Source organism: Myripristis murdjan, chromosome 1, assembly GCF_902150065.1.
Source record: "Myripristis murdjan chromosome 1, fMyrMur1.1, whole genome shotgun sequence".
NCBI classification, from domain to species: Eukaryota; Metazoa; Chordata; class Actinopteri; order Holocentriformes; family Holocentridae; genus Myripristis; species Myripristis murdjan.
In genome coordinates, this window is record NC_043980.1 from 8,826,374 (window position 1) to 8,846,194 (window position 19,821).

The following is a 19,821-nucleotide window of genomic DNA, read 5'->3' on the forward strand; positions in this document are numbered from 1 at the left end:
AAAAAAAAAAAAAAAAAAAAAAAAAAAAAACGGCATACCATCCAGCAGAAAAGTTGAGCCAGAATCAACTTTTGCCGCAATGCAACCTGACATCACGCTGCAGTGGCCAATTCTGAAGCCGGCGAACAGACCGAGCGGGCAGATACTGAACATCATTCCTCACTTTTGTTTATTTGCTCTTCTTGTTAACTGTAGCTGTTTTATTGCTTATTAAATAACTTAATTTCATTTCATTTTGTGTGTTTTTTTCTCCAGGTGGTGTGGGGGTCGTAATCAAAGAAGCGAAGGCAGGTAAAGACGATAATCCTCTGATAGAAGCCGCTATAGAAAACTGAATACCTGGCATGTAGCAGAAGCCAAGCACAAGCCATGCTTTTTAAAGGCTTTTATTCCTGAACAGGTTTCGTATGCTTGAGTAAAAGCCTAATGCATCAAGTACCCCCACTACTGCATGCAGAGACAGGCCGCTTATGTTTTGTTCAGGAGTCCTGAAGTGACCCGCTTAGTGACAAATGGAGCCACAGTTCAAGACATAGAGAAACACTCTTTTGGTATTAGGTGAATTTCCTTTGGGATGAATAAAGTATCTATCTATCTATCTATCTATCTATTATTGTGGAAGGGGTTTATGTTATATTTAACTGGTAAATGCACATTTTAAAGTTAGTGTGCTGTGATAATAATGATATGCAGCAGATAACTTGATATAACTTGGTGGATCACTGAGGTCAAATTCAGCATTTAACCAGTCGAATCATCAGTGAAATAAAAAAGATATTCATTTCTATTCATAAAGAGATTCATCCTCGAACCTAAACAGCTGCCCTGAGCACAATTTGACTCATCCCACAACAACTTACCACCTTTTTCATTCACTTTCCTCCCTTCATCAATGTGACATACAATAAAATGTAAGCAACAAGGTTGTGTTTAAAACAACATCAGCAAAAATCCCTATTCACATAAACCGCTGTACTGATTTTTTGCCAAGTGTTACGTGGAATGAGATGCTTTCATTTTACTTTCAAACGGTTCACATAAATGGCCTATTTTTTTTTTTTTTTTTTAACTTCATTTTCCACTCTCTGTGATTGCTTCTGTGAAACAAATTTCCACATTTCCCTGCCTGGGATGTGGAGAGCACCACAGTGATGCTGCGTTCACTTGCTGTCTCAAAAACAAGCCGCAGCTACTATCAGCATCACATTACCAGTACAGTTAGTCAACTGCATATTTCTATTCTATGGTGAAATACATAAACAACAAGTTTGACCATTCCATGACCACAAAACACACTTCTAAACCCATTTTTTGACACTTTTTAGGCATGAGGCAAAAGTGATACACTGTTTTTCTCACTTTCTCAAGACTTTCTCAAGACTTTCTCAAGACTTCCAGAAACATAAGAAGTCAAAAGCTGCTGCTGTTTGTCAAAAAAACACAAAAGAGGAGCAGGTGGGGGAAAAAAAAAAAAAGATTCTACGTGCATTTCAACATCTGGTTTATTTTCACCACCATAGGAGAGGACAAAAGTTTCAGCATTTCATTCAGATTTTGGCAGCAAGTTACATCTGCAGACAAGGTATAAGCATTACTTTTCGGCAGCATTCCAGCATTGACAAAGGGTGTGCAATTTCAACATGGTCGCAAGTCTTATCCTGCCATTGTTTTACGGCGATTTCAAAGAGCGTTTGCTTTGCGGTGCGCCACAAAGCACCGTGCAGAAGACGTGATGCCTCCTTAAAGCAAGCTGGCATTTTCATAAGCAAAGGAAATAACTTGGAGTTCCATATGTGACAGCTAACAGTATCAGCCTCTAATTGATGAGAGTGTTATTCCCTAAACCTGGTAAAGACAATAAAGGAGCCCACAGAGGGTTGAGGGAGAATTAATTCCAACCTGCAGCTGATGTTATTTACTGCTATGGAGAGGAGAGTCAGGGGGAGAGAGACGAGAGATGGCAGATTTGAGTTATAGTTATAATTTTTTCGAGGCAGAGATGCTCTGGAGGCAGAAATAACCTTGTTAAATGTTAATGGGTGGAGCCAAAGTAACACTTTGTCTTTTTCTGGTCATGTAATGTGACGCTCAAACCCAGAGGCAAAAAAGGCACGGGTTAAGAGATGAAATACCTAATATGAGGCATATTCTTGCAACTAACTGTGGGGAAAAATTGCAATCTGTGAAAAAAGTTATCTGGGTTAGGGAGTTAGCCTAGCTGACAAGTTCAAACTGGCCATATAGGCCTGTAGATACAGTCCTGATCAAAATCTTAAGACCAGTTGAGAAATTGCAAGAATTTACATTTTGCACTGTTGGATCTTAAGAAGGTTCTAAGTAGAGCTTCAAAATGCAAAAAGAACAGAAAATGACACTGAATCCAAATTTTTGCCAAGATTTGGGCTTTTAAAGGCTGTGGTCTTAAACTTTTGATCAGCTGATGAACAGCCTATTTCAGTTTAATGGTTGTTTGCAATAAATTTCTTACTCATTTTTTTTGTTTGTTTGTTTGTTTGTTTGTTTTTTGTCTCACTCCCATTTCTTCTTTTTGCATCTTGAAGCTCTACTTAGAACCTTCTTAAGATCCATTGGACTTAAGATTTTGATCAGGCGGTCAGATCCTGCGTCCTGACAGGATCTGACCGCATCAAGGTCACGCAAACAGGAACAAGTCATCCTGTAGAAAGGGACTTTACTGATTTTGTGCACTTTTCCCAATCTTTTTTTTTCCTGACGAAAATGAATGGGCACCTATCTACGGCAGCTTATGTTAATTACTTGATTTAAGCTCTTTGCAATTGCTATCCATGCCTGTTTTTTCTTTTTTGTAACTGATCTTGGAAACATCATAGAGAGGTGTACGATTCTCTCCCTCTAAAATAAGCCTCCAGCCAGCAGTAGAGACTTAAAGCCCTGGTACACCTGCAACATGTTGCTGAAATTGAGGCAAAGCAGCTGATCTTTAAGTGGCGCCGCTCATTTCATCTGCTCACAATTGCTGCGATTTTTCATTTTCATTGAAACCACTACACTACATCAATATTGATACTGCAGTCGAAAGCTGAAAATGGCTGATACTGATAGTCTGCTGATATATCGGTGCCTCCCTCATTTATATTCTGACCATAGTTCCTTGTTTCTTCCAAAGAAAAGTTTGAGCTCAAACAACCGAGAAGAAGAAAAACTGCTATCTGAAAATCTATTTGAAAATGAGATGCGACCTCCATTCAAAAACACAACTTTTATTTATCTAACATTTAAAAAAAAGTGACATTTCCATCCAGAGAAGCCTTGAGCAGAGAAGAGACACGCTTAAAAAAAACTAAGCCTAACCCTAACCCTAACCCAGCTGGGCCTGCTGGTGGCGCTAGAGGGAAGGTCATGGAGTCACCACATAGATTTCGGGATATGCCCCTCTGGATCCAACTGCTGACCGACCAGCGGGCTAACCAACTATTTTCTAAAAAAAAAAAAAAAAAAAAAAAAAAAAAAAGAGCAGACTCAAAAAGGAGCTCATTTGGGTGAAGCATCAAATATAATTAAAGAAGAAAGACATGAGATAAAAGGTACAGTTATCCAGTACGGCTGCAAAATGGGCGAAGACACGGGTTCCTAAAGTATTTTCCCAGCTTTTCTATTGTTATTATTATTAATGGAAGTAAAACTCCATTCTGCAAAGAGGGAGGGAACAGAGAGAGAGAGAGAGAGAGAGAGAGAGAGAGAGAGAGAGAGAGAGAGAGAGATACACCAAGTGGTCTTTCTCTCTCTCTCTCTTTATCTCATAAATCCATTTCACACTAACAATAGAAGATGGATCCTTTTCTCCCATCATCTCTCTCCCTCTCTCCTTTACATCCTGAGCTCGCCTCTGATTTACACACATGCACACGCACACGCACACACACACTTGCAGACACACACACACATCATTATTCCAGATCTTAGTCACCTGTCAGTGCATTACAGCGATCATCCTTCTATTTCTGTATTATTCATGACCACGTCTCCTAAATTCTCTCTCTTTCTCTCTCTCTCTTTCTCTCTCTCTCTCCCTGCTGTGCCTCTCTCGTTCAAAACCATTGTAAAGTCGAGTGTTTTTGTGAGGCTCCTTCTTCTTCCTCTCCCAAATGCAATACTGTAACAGAGAGAGAAATCGATGGCGTGACTTTCTAACCCCTCTCTCTCTCACTTTATCCGCTATTTCACACAATGGTTTACCTGCGAATGCATCATACACAGAGACAATGCTCTTTTTTTTTTTGCTCTTTCACTCATATTCACTGTTTCTCCTTCAATGTAAGTCTTTCACTCTGCTTTTCCTCAGACTGTTCAGATGAAATATATACCTTCTACAAACACACAGGCATGCCACGTTGCACACGAAAACACGTGTTTTCTTTCCCTCTCTTAATTGCCCTTTACCCTTTGTCTCATATATAGTACGCTGTTCAGTGGATGCACACTTTTCAACGCCTCCTCGCTTGTGTACAGCGCACACACACACACACATACACACCTATACACACTTCCCAAGAGCGCTGTACAGTGCAAGCACGTGGTGCACACAAGGTTCTGAAGAAACCAAATCCATCACAAGCCAGGTAAAATTGCCCGCACACTTGTGTTTATGACAAATACGTAATACAAACACACATGCATCAACACCTACGCACCCATGTCATCTCACACAAGTGCACGCTCGCACGCATACCCCTGACTGTGCACCGAGAAGGCGATGAAGGTCACAGATATTAGTGATACACAGAGAAACTGGGACAAGTGATAAGACTTAACGCTGCTTCGCACGTGAACGCTGGCATTAGCATGATATAGTTCATTTATATAGAATAGTAACATTGATTTATGGATATGAGGCGATAGCGATGGGACCCATAAATCTACTGCGTTATTGCACGAGACAGCCGCATCTAGAATGGGTCACAGCTTCCTATGAAACCCACCTACACGCATCCACCTATACATTTATCATATCTACCGTGGAGTGGAGATTAGGAGCCATCCTGTGACCGAGGAATGTAAATAAGAGGGAAACTCCAGATTGGTGCCAAGTGTGGAAACTTTTTGTGTGGGTGATACTGCACGGTGATGAATGTGTAAACCATAAACGAAGTGAACAGGTTTGCACCCCAGCCAGATGTTAAAATTATTAGCAATTTCTTTTATTTGTTAACTAGCGCACATTTGGTATATTGGTGAGTTTATTTTTGGATGTGGCTAACATTGTGTTTGCATTAAGTGTTTGCATTAAGTTGGCCAGGCCTTGCTTGTAAAAGAGATTTTTTTTTTATCTCAAGCAATTTTGCCTGGTAAAATAAAGGTTTAAATAAATAAAGTAAAGTGTGTTTTGTTATATGGTTAAAACAGCGTTGGTATAGTGATTTAACACACATAATTAGCCCTTATACTTGTCCCAATAACTTTAATATTAGTGACATCATCTTTCCTTGCCTACAACTGGGAAATTACACATTTTATGTCAGTGCCAGCCGGTGTTTATCCCTGCCAAAGTGCCCTTGAGCAAGGAACTGAGCCCCTACATGCTGCCAGTGTTGTAACCTCCGACCTCTTTTGCAAAATTAGTTAAAGGATACATCAACAGTCTTAACTGTAGTGCATGCAGAATGATCCTGTGCACCAGTTAATTACCCAGGTTCTCCTGTGTGGCGGCCACAGCACGAGCTGCAGGTAGCAAATTAGCCTCTAATTTCACTGATAGCAGCCATGAGGGGCTTATTGCTTTCTGGAAAACGGCAGCAACACAATGCTGTAATATACCTCACTGCAAATTATTTAAATATTAATCAACAACACAAGCAAACAAATAAGTAAATAAGTTGGTGACTAAACACAGTTTGTTTATTAAAATATTACATTAACCGGTTAAAAACAGTTATTTTAGGGGCGACCCGGTTGACAAAGGTGCACACACTGCACAGTTTCTGGGACGTCCTGGGCCAAAATCGAGGCGGCGATCTCTGCTATATTGCTTCATTCTATCCCAATATTTTTCATCTCTTTCTATATCCAGCTGTGAAATGGAGCCAGTCAGAAGTAACCAGCACAATCCATCATCATTATTTGTGCCAATGAAGGGTCAAATATTATTTGACGATAATTCATGGTATAGGAGTAGCAGATGGATGGGATTCACTACATCATATCGAGTTGCATAAGGTCAGAGAAGTCATCAGAAACAGAAAAATATATCAAAAGGATGTTCACATAGTCTAATGGCAGCATTAGCATTACACTTCATTTCAAAAAAGGAAGACAGAAGTTTGTTTGCTTACTGCACTGTTTTGAGTTGTGTTATAATCATGTTAGTGACTGTATGTGGAGATTCATGCAAATCCAAGAGATGGTCGTTATTATGGTAATGGCCTCACGCCTCAACATGCAGCTCATTATTCACATGTCGACTGATTCAGGTTATAGTGGTGGGATTGCAAGAGGTTTGTATACAGGTGGGTCTGAGTTTGCATGCACACGCGTGCACGTGCAGTACTCACACGTGTCGAAAAGACAATCAACTGGCAGCTACTGGCCATATTGGCTTTTCTCAGCAGTTGTGCACAGCTATGATGCCCCAGGCAAATATGAATTTAAAGATGATATTTAATCTAATTTTCTTTGAAACACAAATGAGAATAGAACCTTTAGAAGTGTTTTGCTGTGATAATGTAGCCGGAGAAAATGCTTTTTTTTTTTTTTTTTCCCAAGCACTGCAGCCAGCGGTAGACTTATAATTGGGGTGTAAACAGGGACAGGTAAGTAACAAAAGCAAAAAAAAAAAAAAAAAAAAAAAAAGATACTCCTGAGCAGTACTACTATGTGACAGAAACAATCAGACCACTGCAGCTGCTGAAACATCCAGCTGACTAAATCCATTACTGTCCACACCAGGTAGTCCTTCTCCACCCCCCTGCCTAATAACCTCCAGTCCTCAAGCTCCCACCCTTCCTCTGTAATTAACTTCATCTGCTTCCTGAGACCAGACATACCTTTATGAACATGAATTGACTGGGCTGAGTGAACCTGTGCAACACTGAGCCTCCATAAAACCATTAAATGTGCAGTGTATAATTGGACTGCGCGCACACATTGCACAGGCAGACAATTTACTACTCCACAACCGTTTACATCCAACTGACAGAAAAATGTGGCATAAGCACAAAACATGACCATCGACACAATATAGGTTACATCGCCACATTTTCTGCCAGTGGACTCTAAAGGGTCCAAACCTGAGTCTACTGTCAATTTGGCATAATGTGTCTTTAAGTGCTCTTTTGTGAAATTGTGTTTCTTCACAATTTGTGAAGAAATGACATGCAGCTGAACAGGTGGTCCATCTGTTGGAGACGAATTTCACAAGGGAATCTCCGCTTTCAGACATCAGAGCAATATTGAAATAATGGACAACAACAACAACATAACAAAGTTTTTTTGGGGGGGTGTTTCTGCTTTATTTCATAGTTACAGTGGAGAGAGACAGTAAAAAGGCAGGAAAGAGAGAGGGGATTGCATGCAGCAGAGGGCCTGTGCTTGAATTCAAACCCAGGAGTCTGCAGTCAGGATTCAGCCTTAACAAGTGGTATGTGCTCTACCAGGTGAGATAGCAGGGTGCCCCAACTATATAACAACAAAAGCCTCAGTGGTTTTATGTTTCCACAAATCACAATCAAGAAATCTTAGCTGACATTTATAGCCCACATTTACTTTTCTAACCTCAACATAACTCCATGTTTAGCCTCTATGTGTTTGGTCAGCACTCGCAGCCGGGCCTTATCTTACACTCGGCAAATGTCGTTGCTATTTTCCAACCATTGAAGTTGTCATTTTCCCGTCCAGCGCCCATGTTATGTAAAAAAGCATATGCACTTACACCCATTTAAGCGTCCATGGCTGTGTTGGTCTTAAAATGAGGTGTGTTCAGATGCATTGCTGGTGCATTACTATCTTGAGGCAGTTGAAAGTGATTGTGCAGTTGATCAACAAAAACCCAGTCAGGTGCACAACGGGTATAAACTCAGCTTGTTACACACACAGGAACGCCAGCTTCACCACTTTGTGCACGAGTAGATCCTTTTACACTGCAGAGAAGCCTTCCTTCTTTCATGGCAAATCCACCATTATAATAGCAATCCACCACGATGCAAGCATGCCTGGCCTTTAAAGGAAATGGGAGATGGCTTTCTGATTGATTTACTGCATGTGACATCCTAACTACACCGATGATTAATTAAGAGACTAATTAAAACCCTTTTGAACCATGTGTCTGCCGCAACAGCCCTTTTTTTCCCATGAAAATACCCAAAGTGGAGTTGGACACACCTTAAATGCACTTACACCGCGCTCTCCAGACTGTGCGCTTAAATTGTTAAAAAATTATGTTTCACTCGCTAGTTTTCAGACCTTAACTTGCTTTTTTAGTCCTAACCAGAGTTCAAATTAGTTCCCACCTCGCCACACTAACAGAGTTAAAGCACTATGGTCTGAATAAAAAGCCCCCTGAGGGTTGGGAACAGCAAATGTAAAAGTTTTTTCCTGACCCAGACGTTGGCTGAGTTGCAGTTGTACAGCCGGTGACAGAAAGTTTCAAATGAGCATCTGTTCTTGTAAAAATGTGGTGACTGATAACTTTCACAATGGACTTTGTTTTCAGCATACTGTCCTCTGCACGCTCACTGGCTCTCTTTATGGCTGCTATAATCAAAGGGCTAACTCGGTTACAGCGGGTGGCTGGGCTCTAACCTGAGTTAGCCTGTCAATGTCCTGGAGATCGAGGGGGAGGGGTGTGTCAGTGTGAGTGTGTGTGTGTGTGAGGTAGTGTGTGAAGGAGGGTGGGAATTGGAGCAACATTCACAGTGAAAAGAGACAGGGAGCGGGAAGGATTCAGATGAAAAAAAAACAGAGAGAGAGAGGTGATGCGGATAAGAATCAAGGGAGAGAAAGAAAAGCGAGAAACAGAGAAGGAGGGAGGCGACCAGAGGGAGAGAGAGGAGAAAAAGAGGCAAAGTGCTGTCTTGTCAAATTGGAGTGTGGTGACACAGTAAACTCAGCAGGCAGCTGACATAAGCACCAGCCGGCTCAGCATCTAGGAGGGGCAAACAGTAGGACTCCCACCATAACAGAAAGCTGCGGGCTGCGGGCTGACTGTTTGAGAGCCTGTTGAATAATTCAGCTCCTGCTCCAACTTTTCAACAGCTACCCACTGCTTTAGCCTGTCTGCGTCCTCTTTTGGCTGGGCCAGGTGTCTGAACATGGGTGTGCAAATGTGTGTGTGTGTGTGAGTTTGCTTTCATTTTTCCAGGAGATATTGACTCAGCACATATGCTCTTTATCAGCTACTTGAAGCTCTGGTCGAGGGCTTTAGTTGCAGTGGCCAGCCAATCAGCCTAACCGACAGTGGACTAAAAGGCTAAGGAAAAATACCACTGTTGATGTTTTCACTGTCTGGACTTTAGTAAGTGGCTTTAATGTACTTTTAGGCAAAGTCCACATTATTCTGGAGAGAGCTGAGTCAAATTGTTTCCTGTCCACTCTGGTGTTTTCACAAAGTTTTTGAGAAAGTTGGCACACTGAAATTCTGAAAATGCTTAAATTTCTTTAGTAGACATGCTCAGAATGGCGCTTCACCTCAAATGTTGATTCTTTTGCTTCGAGCCGGATCACGTGACAATCATATTTTACTAAACATTTACGCGACAAACCTTACATTTCCCCAATTCCCATCCTCCAGTTTCCCTTTGGAGATCAATAAAGTGATTGGAGATTGCAGATTGGATTCTGATTTTTGCTTCCTTCAAAATTACCCATTTATGACAGCTCCATTTTTGATGAAGAGTGGTCACTTTAGTGTGGATAAAAGGGCAAAATGCAGAAATAACAATGGGTTTTCAGATTTCTCCAAGTTGGTGTGGACTTGGCTTTAGTTACTTACTTAAGTGAAGATGGTGTTGGAGTCATGAAAAAACTTTTCTCCAGTTATGGCACTGGCAGGTTTGATCGGGTGCATATCATGATATTGTCTCATTGAAAAATTGTGATATTCAGTATTATTGCATCATTTCAATGGGAGGGAGGAAATTCACACAGCCCAACCCAACATCCACCCAACAAATCCATTTATTTTATTTTATTCTATTTGAAATCCAAATTCCTCTAACTTTGGTTTAATCGCTTCATGATTGTGTCTCATCAGAATAATCAATGCAAACTATTGCTGTTACTCTCTGCATTTGTTACATATAAGCAACTTTCCACTTACTGCAGTGCCAACAATTTAAAAACAAATAGAGGTTAAATAAAACAATAAGCCTGGAATTCCATATGGCTGCAAATACTTGATATTAAAAATATTTGATATTATCAGATATGGGATTAGCCTGGTAGCAATGGTATCCATTGTCAAAGTTTTGGTAAAAAAAAAAAAAAAGTAAAAATAACAGAAATTGTGCTATTATGATTATCAGTGTCGACACTGATCATTCAGTGAAAGGAATGAGAAATGTCCACACTGTAAGTGGTAAAGGTACAATTCAAATGTTCAGATGTGATTTCTAAACAAAGCTTTATCCATGGAGTTTGCCACAGTGGAGAAAAGTCTTCCATGACTCACCATCACCATCTTCACTTCAGAAAGCAAGTAAATTATTTTAAAGCCATTCATTAAAACACATACAGTGAGGTGTGCGACCGTGACAGTTCATGTTGCTCCTGACGGGGTGTTAGTGTGGGCTAGGCCACCAGGCAGGCTGAAGCTGTCCTCTCTAACTTTTGGGCAACAGTGTCAATGTGTGTGTGTGAGACTGTGTGTGTGTGTGTGTGTGTGTCTGTCATGTCTAATGCCAGTGGCCACCCTATGGCCGTCTCTGTGTGCCTTGGGGAGCCTGCCTGTTTTTACCGACTCAGCCCTCTCATGACCACAGTGCACTGACAGGTCAAATAAATGGTCATCTGTTCTCACTGAGTCCATTTAGACGGAGGACGGATGAGAGAGAGAGCGCGAGAGAGACAGAGATGGAGAACTGAAATGGAGTCAGAGCAAGAGGGCGAAGCAGGGAACGAGTGCAGAGAACGAAAGGAAGATAAAGGAATGGAGAGGTCACGAGGAAATTACACGTTTGTTCACTAATCATACTCTCACGGGTTTAGATGAATACACTGTAAAAAGGCAGGAAACATGAAAAACAGTATGTGAAACTGACCGCATCAACATAGACACATACTGTAATATATCCTAGCACTTACTCCATCTCAGTGCCATTGTAAGCCAATTAATCGAGAAAAAAATGTGCTTTTCATCTGCTTGGTAAAAGACTTTAAGATTCAAGTTCATTTGCTGTAAAACAGGAAGGCTTGAAGATCAGCAGAGAGAAGTGACAGCTCAGGTAAAAATAGGTGTTTACACATTGTAGTTCACGTAAAAATCAATATTCTTCCAAAATCTCACGGAATGAAGACTAAAATTAAACAGCAAACCATCAGAGATTTAGATTTTAAACATAATAACAATAATAGTAACTGTATTTGTATGGTTTTCAAAGTTACAAACACTGGATTTCACTGAGGAAGGCAAACATATTTTGTTCCCTTCTGTAAAGTTAAGCCGGGCTCAGACTCAAGGGAAGTTTTCTGAGATCTGGACCCCAGGTCAGAGTCAAATCCCAACTTGCACCCCTCAGCAGAGAGGAGAGTTGTAACGCCATCCAAGATGCGCCATGGAAACTATTGGCACAAAATTTGCTGATGCTGTGGTCAGTTTGATGCTCTGATCAGCAACAAGAGCATGAGAGGAAACCTGCAGAGGTTTCATTGCAGGTTACAGTCGGCTACAGGTCTACATTTAACTGCATGATTTGAGCTTTATTTGAAGAACAGATGGCCTTGCTGCCCGTGTCTTCCCATCCGTTCCTTCCTCCATATTCTGAATTTACTCCTTTACTTTTTCCTCTGTTTTTCCCACAAATGAACACACACACTACATAACTGAAACAAGGGACAAATCGCCCTTTTCGATTGTCACCTGGAACTTCCTTCAACCTGGGACTCACAGGAGCCTATGATGGTCAGGAGCTGCCTTTTGTTTCCTTTTCCGCTGCATGGAGAACCAACCATGAAGGATAGGAGGTGCTCCAGGTTTAAACTTTTTTTTTTTTTTTTTTTTTTTTGGGTCTTTATTTTTCTCCACTGTTTGGCTGCACATTGAATTCCCAGCTCTCTCAAATGCAGTGATTTTTTTTTTTAAGTTTTGTGCACACCAAACATTCAAGATAGACACTTGATTCACCTCAAATTCCAATAAGGGCTTGCACCCGCTCATATAATTTGCACTTAACAGTTATTGCTGAGGGAAACGCTTTCAGAACCCATGAAATAGAAGCTACACCCAAACAGATTGATAGCCATGATTTTCAAATGTACCACTGCACAGAATCATAATAAGTAAAAAATAATCAGCCAGAGCCACCCTGACAGAGAAGGTCAGCAGTAAAATGTTTATTTGTTGCTATATTGGAGAGACACAGTAGGGAGGGACTGGGGCAGAAAGAGGGTATGACATGCAGCAAAGGGCCACTGTGACAAGGACAAAGCCTTAATGGTGAGCCACCAGGGCGCTGCAAAAGAAAGACAAAAAAAAAAAAAAAATCACCACCATCAACAACCACCAAGATCTCCCGCACAAAATGAATGATCACCCTGGGCGCAAGAGTTGTTAGCATGTGAAAAGGCTGCCGTTGCTGCGGTACTTGACATCTCATCTTCATGCGAGGGCTTGACATGAGGCTGAATCAGACAGAGAAAAGCCAGGCAGAATCATTCGGTAGTCACTGGTAGAACATAACGCGCTAATCTGGACGAATCATGACGCGATGTGGATGTCATCCCAGGTCTGGTGTTGTCACAGCGGTCAAAAGTTTGGGCATTGATGCAAAGCTGATGATGCATTTATTGTGATGAGCTCAGACGATGAGCACACACTTGCTCATGACACATGGGCACAAACACTGGGACTGCTTAGGAGTCCTGCCTGTTTCTGTATGTGTGTGTATGTGTGTGTGTATGTGCTCATGAGTGCGTCAAGTACATATGCATGCTTTTGCGCGCGTGTGTGCCCCAATGCATGTGTGCATTTCACATGTATGCCCAAGTGACAGCGCTAAATGTGTGTCGTGTTATCAGTGCAGCTCTCACTGTGTCTTCCATTAGTCTGCAAGCGAGGGTGTGACAGTACCAGACCACTAGGATCTATGGCTGGTAAAAATAGACCGGGAAGCAGCTGTAGCGCTGTGTAGGCTGCCGCTAACACGATCTGTCTGTGCTCACGCTATCTGTCTGTGCTGCTGAGGGACACAGGAAGGCGTGTCCATAAATCAGCCTTTTACTTCCTGGGTCAAAGGATCCATGGGTGCAAGAGCCCTGCTTTCCAGCGAGGAGTGTAAATATACACAACCTAGTTTAGTGCGGGCGATTTGTCACTGACTGTAGGCGGGTGTACCGGGAGGCAGGCTGGGTGTTCACTGATTTCACCGAGAAGTTCACTTTAACCTGTTATTAGTGTTTTTATGGGGGAAAAAAATCCAAGAACAATAACTTTGCATTGAAAAAAACAAAACAAAACAAAACAGGACAGTTTTTTTCCATCCATGTAAGTGTATCTTTGACATTTCCCAGCTCATTATTGATGACTTGGCTTCGACTCAGGCTCATTACACATTCAACAGACAAGAGGTAATTACCATTCTTTATTTTGGTGAAATAAAAAAAAAAAAAAAAAAAAAAAAAAAAAAATTACCTAATATAATGTTTTTTCCAGTGTTTACGTGAACTCCGTGACGGAAATTAAGCCACTTATCGTCTGTCTCTAAAGCATTTTAAACTGACAATGCAAATGCATTTTTTGATGGCTACTCCCTTATTAGTAGTTTTGCTGGGCCCTATGGGTAATTAGACACATCAACATACACATGACAGTTTCAGCTGGCACTTGCAATAAAGAGGCAAAAGAAAACAAAACAAAAACAGGCTTAAATACATGATAACTTTATGTGGCGTTGTGTTGATTCACCAGCATTTACAGTGAAGCTAATTATATGTAATTATCTCCATGTTCGCTTTATGCAAATGTATTCGGAGTATTTTATAGTTCATTACTAATAGTTTGGCTTGGGTTGGGGGTCATTTCACACATTAAACACATAAACACACAATTCCACCTGCTGATTGCTGCAGAGAAGAATAATTAGGGGACACAAGACTTTTAAAATGACATGCCTCTTGCTTGTTTACTCTCCTTCCCAACATGCAAATAAGCCACTTCTTCACTCCCTTTTTTGCATTTTAAGTTGATAAGTCAAATGCATTTTTTATACTTAAAGTCCTTTTTCCTTTATTTGGGTGGTAATGTAATTAGAAGTATTCAACATATGAGAGACAGTTTAAAGTAGTCACAAAAAAAGAAAAAAGAAAGAAAGAACAAGCTTAATGGGGCACTGGGATCCACAAAATGTTTATTTGCACTAATGCACTAATTGCAATGGAATGAATTACATGTTGCCTCTTTAGCATTTTAATTGATTATACAGATGCATTGCATTTTTTATATTCAATTTTGAAAACTTAGCTTGGACTATTGGGCTCATCATTATTATTATTATTATTAGTAGTAGTAGTAGTAGTAGTAGTAGTATTGGGGTTAACACCTGAGATCCTATTTCTTTCAGATGCAAAAAACAAATTAATTTAACATCATTTTACAGGGTATGACCTTGTTTATTTGCACTATTCCCGGCAAAGTAAACAAGCTTACTCATCACGGTGTTTTGCATGAGCAACACAAATCCATTTGTAATGTTTTACAGTCCATTACGGGTAGTTTGTGTGATGGCATCATGGGTAACTTGGTCTACAAAATGGCAACACTCTCACAGACTGGATCCTTTGTGTTTACAAGAACCTGGAAGACTTAAAGTGCCGTCTCGTCTCTGTGATTCAGCAAATTTCTGTCTGAAGCAGGACGCTGGTCAGAAGTGGCACCACAACAAACACAGAAGGGAGAAAGGCAGTGAAGAGCATTTCAGATGTTGGCACAAATCCCTCCTCAGTAATAATAAATTTGAGCCAGTCTTATGAAAAGGCAGCTGGATTCTTGGTGGTGAACACTCGAAAATGCAATATTGCACCACTGCTGCCACTCGAGTCTCTTTAAAAGTTGTAAAGCTGCAGGTTTTATGTGATGGGATGGCAGGAGGGGGCTTGTTGATAAATCTGTAGTGGCACTGTATGGAATTTGTAATGCACTATTTATATACTTCTCCTGAAGTATACGATGAAGTAACCACTCCAAAATACACTGTTCAAGGGAGTAAAAGGTTTTGAGTGTTTGTCAAACATGGCTTCAAACATTTATTGTCAAAAAAAAAGGAAATAAAGTAATTTCTCATGCTTTTCATGTCATTTTTTCTGATTAAAGAGTGACTAAACTCTGAATCTATCTGTGAAATATAATCGTCAAAGTGGGGTGGTGAGGCATCACAGATATTTGGTTTGGGAATTAGTTGGGTTCTTTTAAGAGATATTTAATAATGAACTTCAAATAATGACTTTTTCCCTGTCCTTAAAATGTAAATAAAGTGTATCATTTTAGGATGGAAGTCTTACAAAGTTATACAAAAACTCTAAAGGACAGGACAACTGAACACTCCCTAGAGATGAAAGTGTAACTGATTATTTATTTGTCATTTAGCACCGTCACAAATCACAGTATATGACAGTAATATACACTTATATTGAGAGATATTTTCAAACCCAAGAGCCAAGATGTTTTTATGGCTGCAGATTTCATCAGATCGAAAATATCTTCACGTCTTGTGCTTCATGTTACATACCCTACATTCCCTGTAATTCAGCAGGACATATTATTCGCTACCTGGGACCTACACTGTAATTTAAAATAAATCCTATGCTGATCCATCACTGCGTGGACAGAAGTTTGATGGAGGGTATGTGTGTCCGTCCATTTGTCCTTCTGATGGAGTTTCCCAATCTGGTCACAACACACTAACACAGATTGCTAAAATAACAAACAGTTCCAGGGGCGAAACGGATGATGACATCTCCATCTGTTCCAAAAAGTTCAGCGTCTCAGACTTTTTTTTTTTTTTTTTTTTTTGTCAAAACCCGCACGAATCCGACGAAGACGGACGCGTCATCAGCACTCGTCACTGAGAAACGATTCAAAACAGACCCTGACGGACGGACACTGACGGACGAGTGTGGCCGCAGTCTAACGGCTTTGCTACAATCACTGTCCCCATGACAACAACATCATGGGCTGTTGATTTGAAATCACTCGTCACGAAGACAGGAGTATCGGTCACACCTCGAGCCTGCAGCTGCTAATGAATCAAATGTAAATATTGGCAGCAGCGACGCAGAGACACGTTAGGGAAAGGTCAGAGGGCGGAGGAGACGAGAGGAGGGGGTGGCGGGTGAAAACGAAGGTGGAGAGATGAAGAGAGGAGAGCAGGAGGAGCAAGTGGAGACAAAAGGTGGAGGATGAAGGAGGAAGGGAAGGAGGATGTGTTTCTGTTTGAGTGTGTGTGTGTGTGTGTGTGTGTGTGTGTGTGTGAGCGAGAGACAGAGAGGCGGGGGTGTGGGATGATGGATGGCAGAGGAGGGGAGGGTGCGTGGGCGTGATATGACAGATACCTAGTGAGTAACTGCTGGCCCGGGGCAAAATAACTCATCACCAGTGTTAAAGAGAGGGGCCCTGACTGTGTGTGTGTGTGTGTGTGTGTGTGTGTGTATGTGTGTGTGTGTGTCTGTTTGTGAGTGAGTGTGTGTTTCCCACTGGGAAAGGATGGATGACAAATAATGATAACTCCTTAGAGAAAGAGACAGAGAGAGAGAGAGAGAGGTGGAGAGAGAGAGAGAGAGAGAGAGAGAGAGAGATGGAGAGAGAGAGAGAGAGACAGAGAGAGAGTTGAAGAGTGCATGCAGGGAGGTACAACAAGCCGAAAACATTCAAAAATAGTGTCAAGGTAAAAGATTAGAGAGAGTGAACACCCAACAGAGAGAGTGCGAGCAAGAGGCACACACACACACACACACACACACCCTGCTGCACTCACGCTGCCGGACAGACACTGAAATATTGACACTCATGGCCTGCAGGTGAGATTCTCAGCACCTTCGAATCACAGGAGCAACAACTAATCCTTCAGCACCGCATCATCGTCATCATCATCATCATCAGCACACCGCGCCGCTGGACTGGAGCGGGACGGGGAGGTCACTGGGAGGTCACTGACCCGACCTCACTTTTACACCACTTTTACAACGCCGCTGTGCATCGTGGCGTTGACTGGGGGGGTAAACACGGGAGCCGAAACTAATCACCCAGTAAATTTCAGTAAATTCCACCGTGTTGCACATCACGCTCTAAAAAACAATATATGCTCACAATAACAGGCAACCAGTATAAACCAACAAAAGAGTGGTTGTTTGTCATTTTAATTCAAAATGACTCAAAACAGACAGGAAGTAGCTTATATGCAATTTGCATTATGAAGGAGGCATGAGGAGTCGTGACAGAAACATATAAACTATTATTTCCATGGTCATTCTGAAAAGACACCAAACCCTGGAGAAAGGTGTAGCTGTCCCCCACAAAATATCACTGGAAATATCACTGGAAACAAAACCATATGATTTCAAAACATACACTATAGTTTGGAAGCACTTTTATGTTAATTATAGATGGAAAACAATGTGTTTTTGAGTTTAGAAAGGCTGACACACACACACCCCCCTTTCATGCTACATGTCATTCTGCAGAGATAGAACTTAAAAAATGACTTGATGTACACTACTCACAAAAAGTTAGGGATATTCGGCTTTCAGGTGAAATCTCAGGATGAACCTAAAATGCATTATAACCTTTACAGGTGAACTTAATGTGACCTTCTGTAAACTTTTGAATGCACATGTCCAACTGTTCAGTGTTTCAGTACTTTTTGCACAAGTTGCTGTTCTCTAACAAGGAGTTTAACGGCAAAATTCACATCAGGTGTTTGATGCTCCAGCTCATCGAGGTCGTATCATTAGGGAATGGCTGCTGGACACTGGGGTACCTCAAATGGAGTGGCCTGCACTTTCTCAGACCTGCATCCCATAGAAAACCTATGGGATCAGCTGAGTCGCCGTGTAGAGGCTCGGAGCTCTGTACCCCAGAACCTCAATGTCCTGAGGGCCGCCCTTCAAGAAGAGTGGGATGCCATGCCTCAGCAGACAATAAGTCGACTTGTGAACAGCATGAGACGTCGTCGTCAAGCTGTAATTGATGCTCAAGGGCACATGACAAGTTACTGACACTGACATTTTTTGTTGTGGTATATCCACCACTGTTGTTGGCTTTTGTTTCAAGAAATTGTTTGAGATGAGGAAATCACCAGTGCATGCTTCTACTTAAATGCCCTACTTTCATGATATAATATCACTGTAGCGTGAACATTTTACATTTTCCATATATTTCACCCGAAAGCTGAATATCCCTAACTTTTTGTGAGTAGTGTAAATACGTCCTTATGCCTTTCCACACTCCTTCAATTCTTGACCAATTTTCAAGCGGTTTGCTTTGTTACAAATGTCAGAGGTGTATGTAAACGGTAAAATAGACTGCATTTCTAGTCTACTGACCACACTGATGGCAGAGGCTGCCGTGCAAGGTGCCTAGCTGTCCATCAGTAGCGGTGAGGGGTTCAGTGTCTTGCTCAAGGACACTTCAACACACTCTGGAGGAGCCGGGGATTAGGGATGGGCGTATCGATCCTGTGGTATCGATACATCGATACTCAGACGCTACTCATTTGGCATCAATTTCCTTAAAGAAATATCGATACTAACAAATAAGAATTGGGGGTGCATGCATAACTTTCAGCTGTTTTAGATAGCTTCCTTCACTTACTATGTTCCGAGATACCCCTGAGCCTGGCGGCGTATTGATCTGGCCCATGTCACGTGACGGCCCGACAGCACAGCCAGCAAGAGTGGCTTGAATGTGAGAGCCGGAGGAACACACAGAAAATAATGGCAGATCGGTCTTTTTTTTTCTTTTTTTGACAAGAAAAGTGAAAATGTGCAAATTTTTGTTCATATTTAACTTATTTCATTCATATTTATGTTATTTATTTTAATTTTAATTTTATTATGTATTGACCATAATAAATATGATATAAATGGTCTGTATTTGTCATGTAATTTGTCTTAAATGTAATAGAGGGTTTTCACCGACGTCAAGTTCTGGGCGGTAACCCGGATGCGCGGCCATATTGGAGGTACTCGGTGTAAACAACTGAACGGACTGCAATGGAGACTTGTGTGCTTGGGATAGTTTAAGTGAGTGTAGCCATGTCAAAACAACAGAAAAGCTCATCAAAACGCGTCCAAGATGCAAAGGCATTTAGGGATGGACATGGACCACAAGAAAAGGCGCGATATTTTGAGAAATTACGCTTTACTGGTGGCGCAGATCCCTACGAGTTGGCTCCCTCTTCTCCCTCTTGGATCCATGACGAGCCGGTGATTCTTCCTTCAGTTGCATGTCCCGATATAGTCAACTACCTGGTTTTCTCGCCGAGCCCATACACAGCGAAAGACCTTAAATCCTACAAAGGTTTGGAGGCCTATAACCAGATGGTGTGTGGATGGGTGAGGGAGACGCAGTACCAAGTCATCACCAAAAATCATCGGTCAAATGGTCAAACAAATTTGATTCTATTTATTGTCTTTTTATTC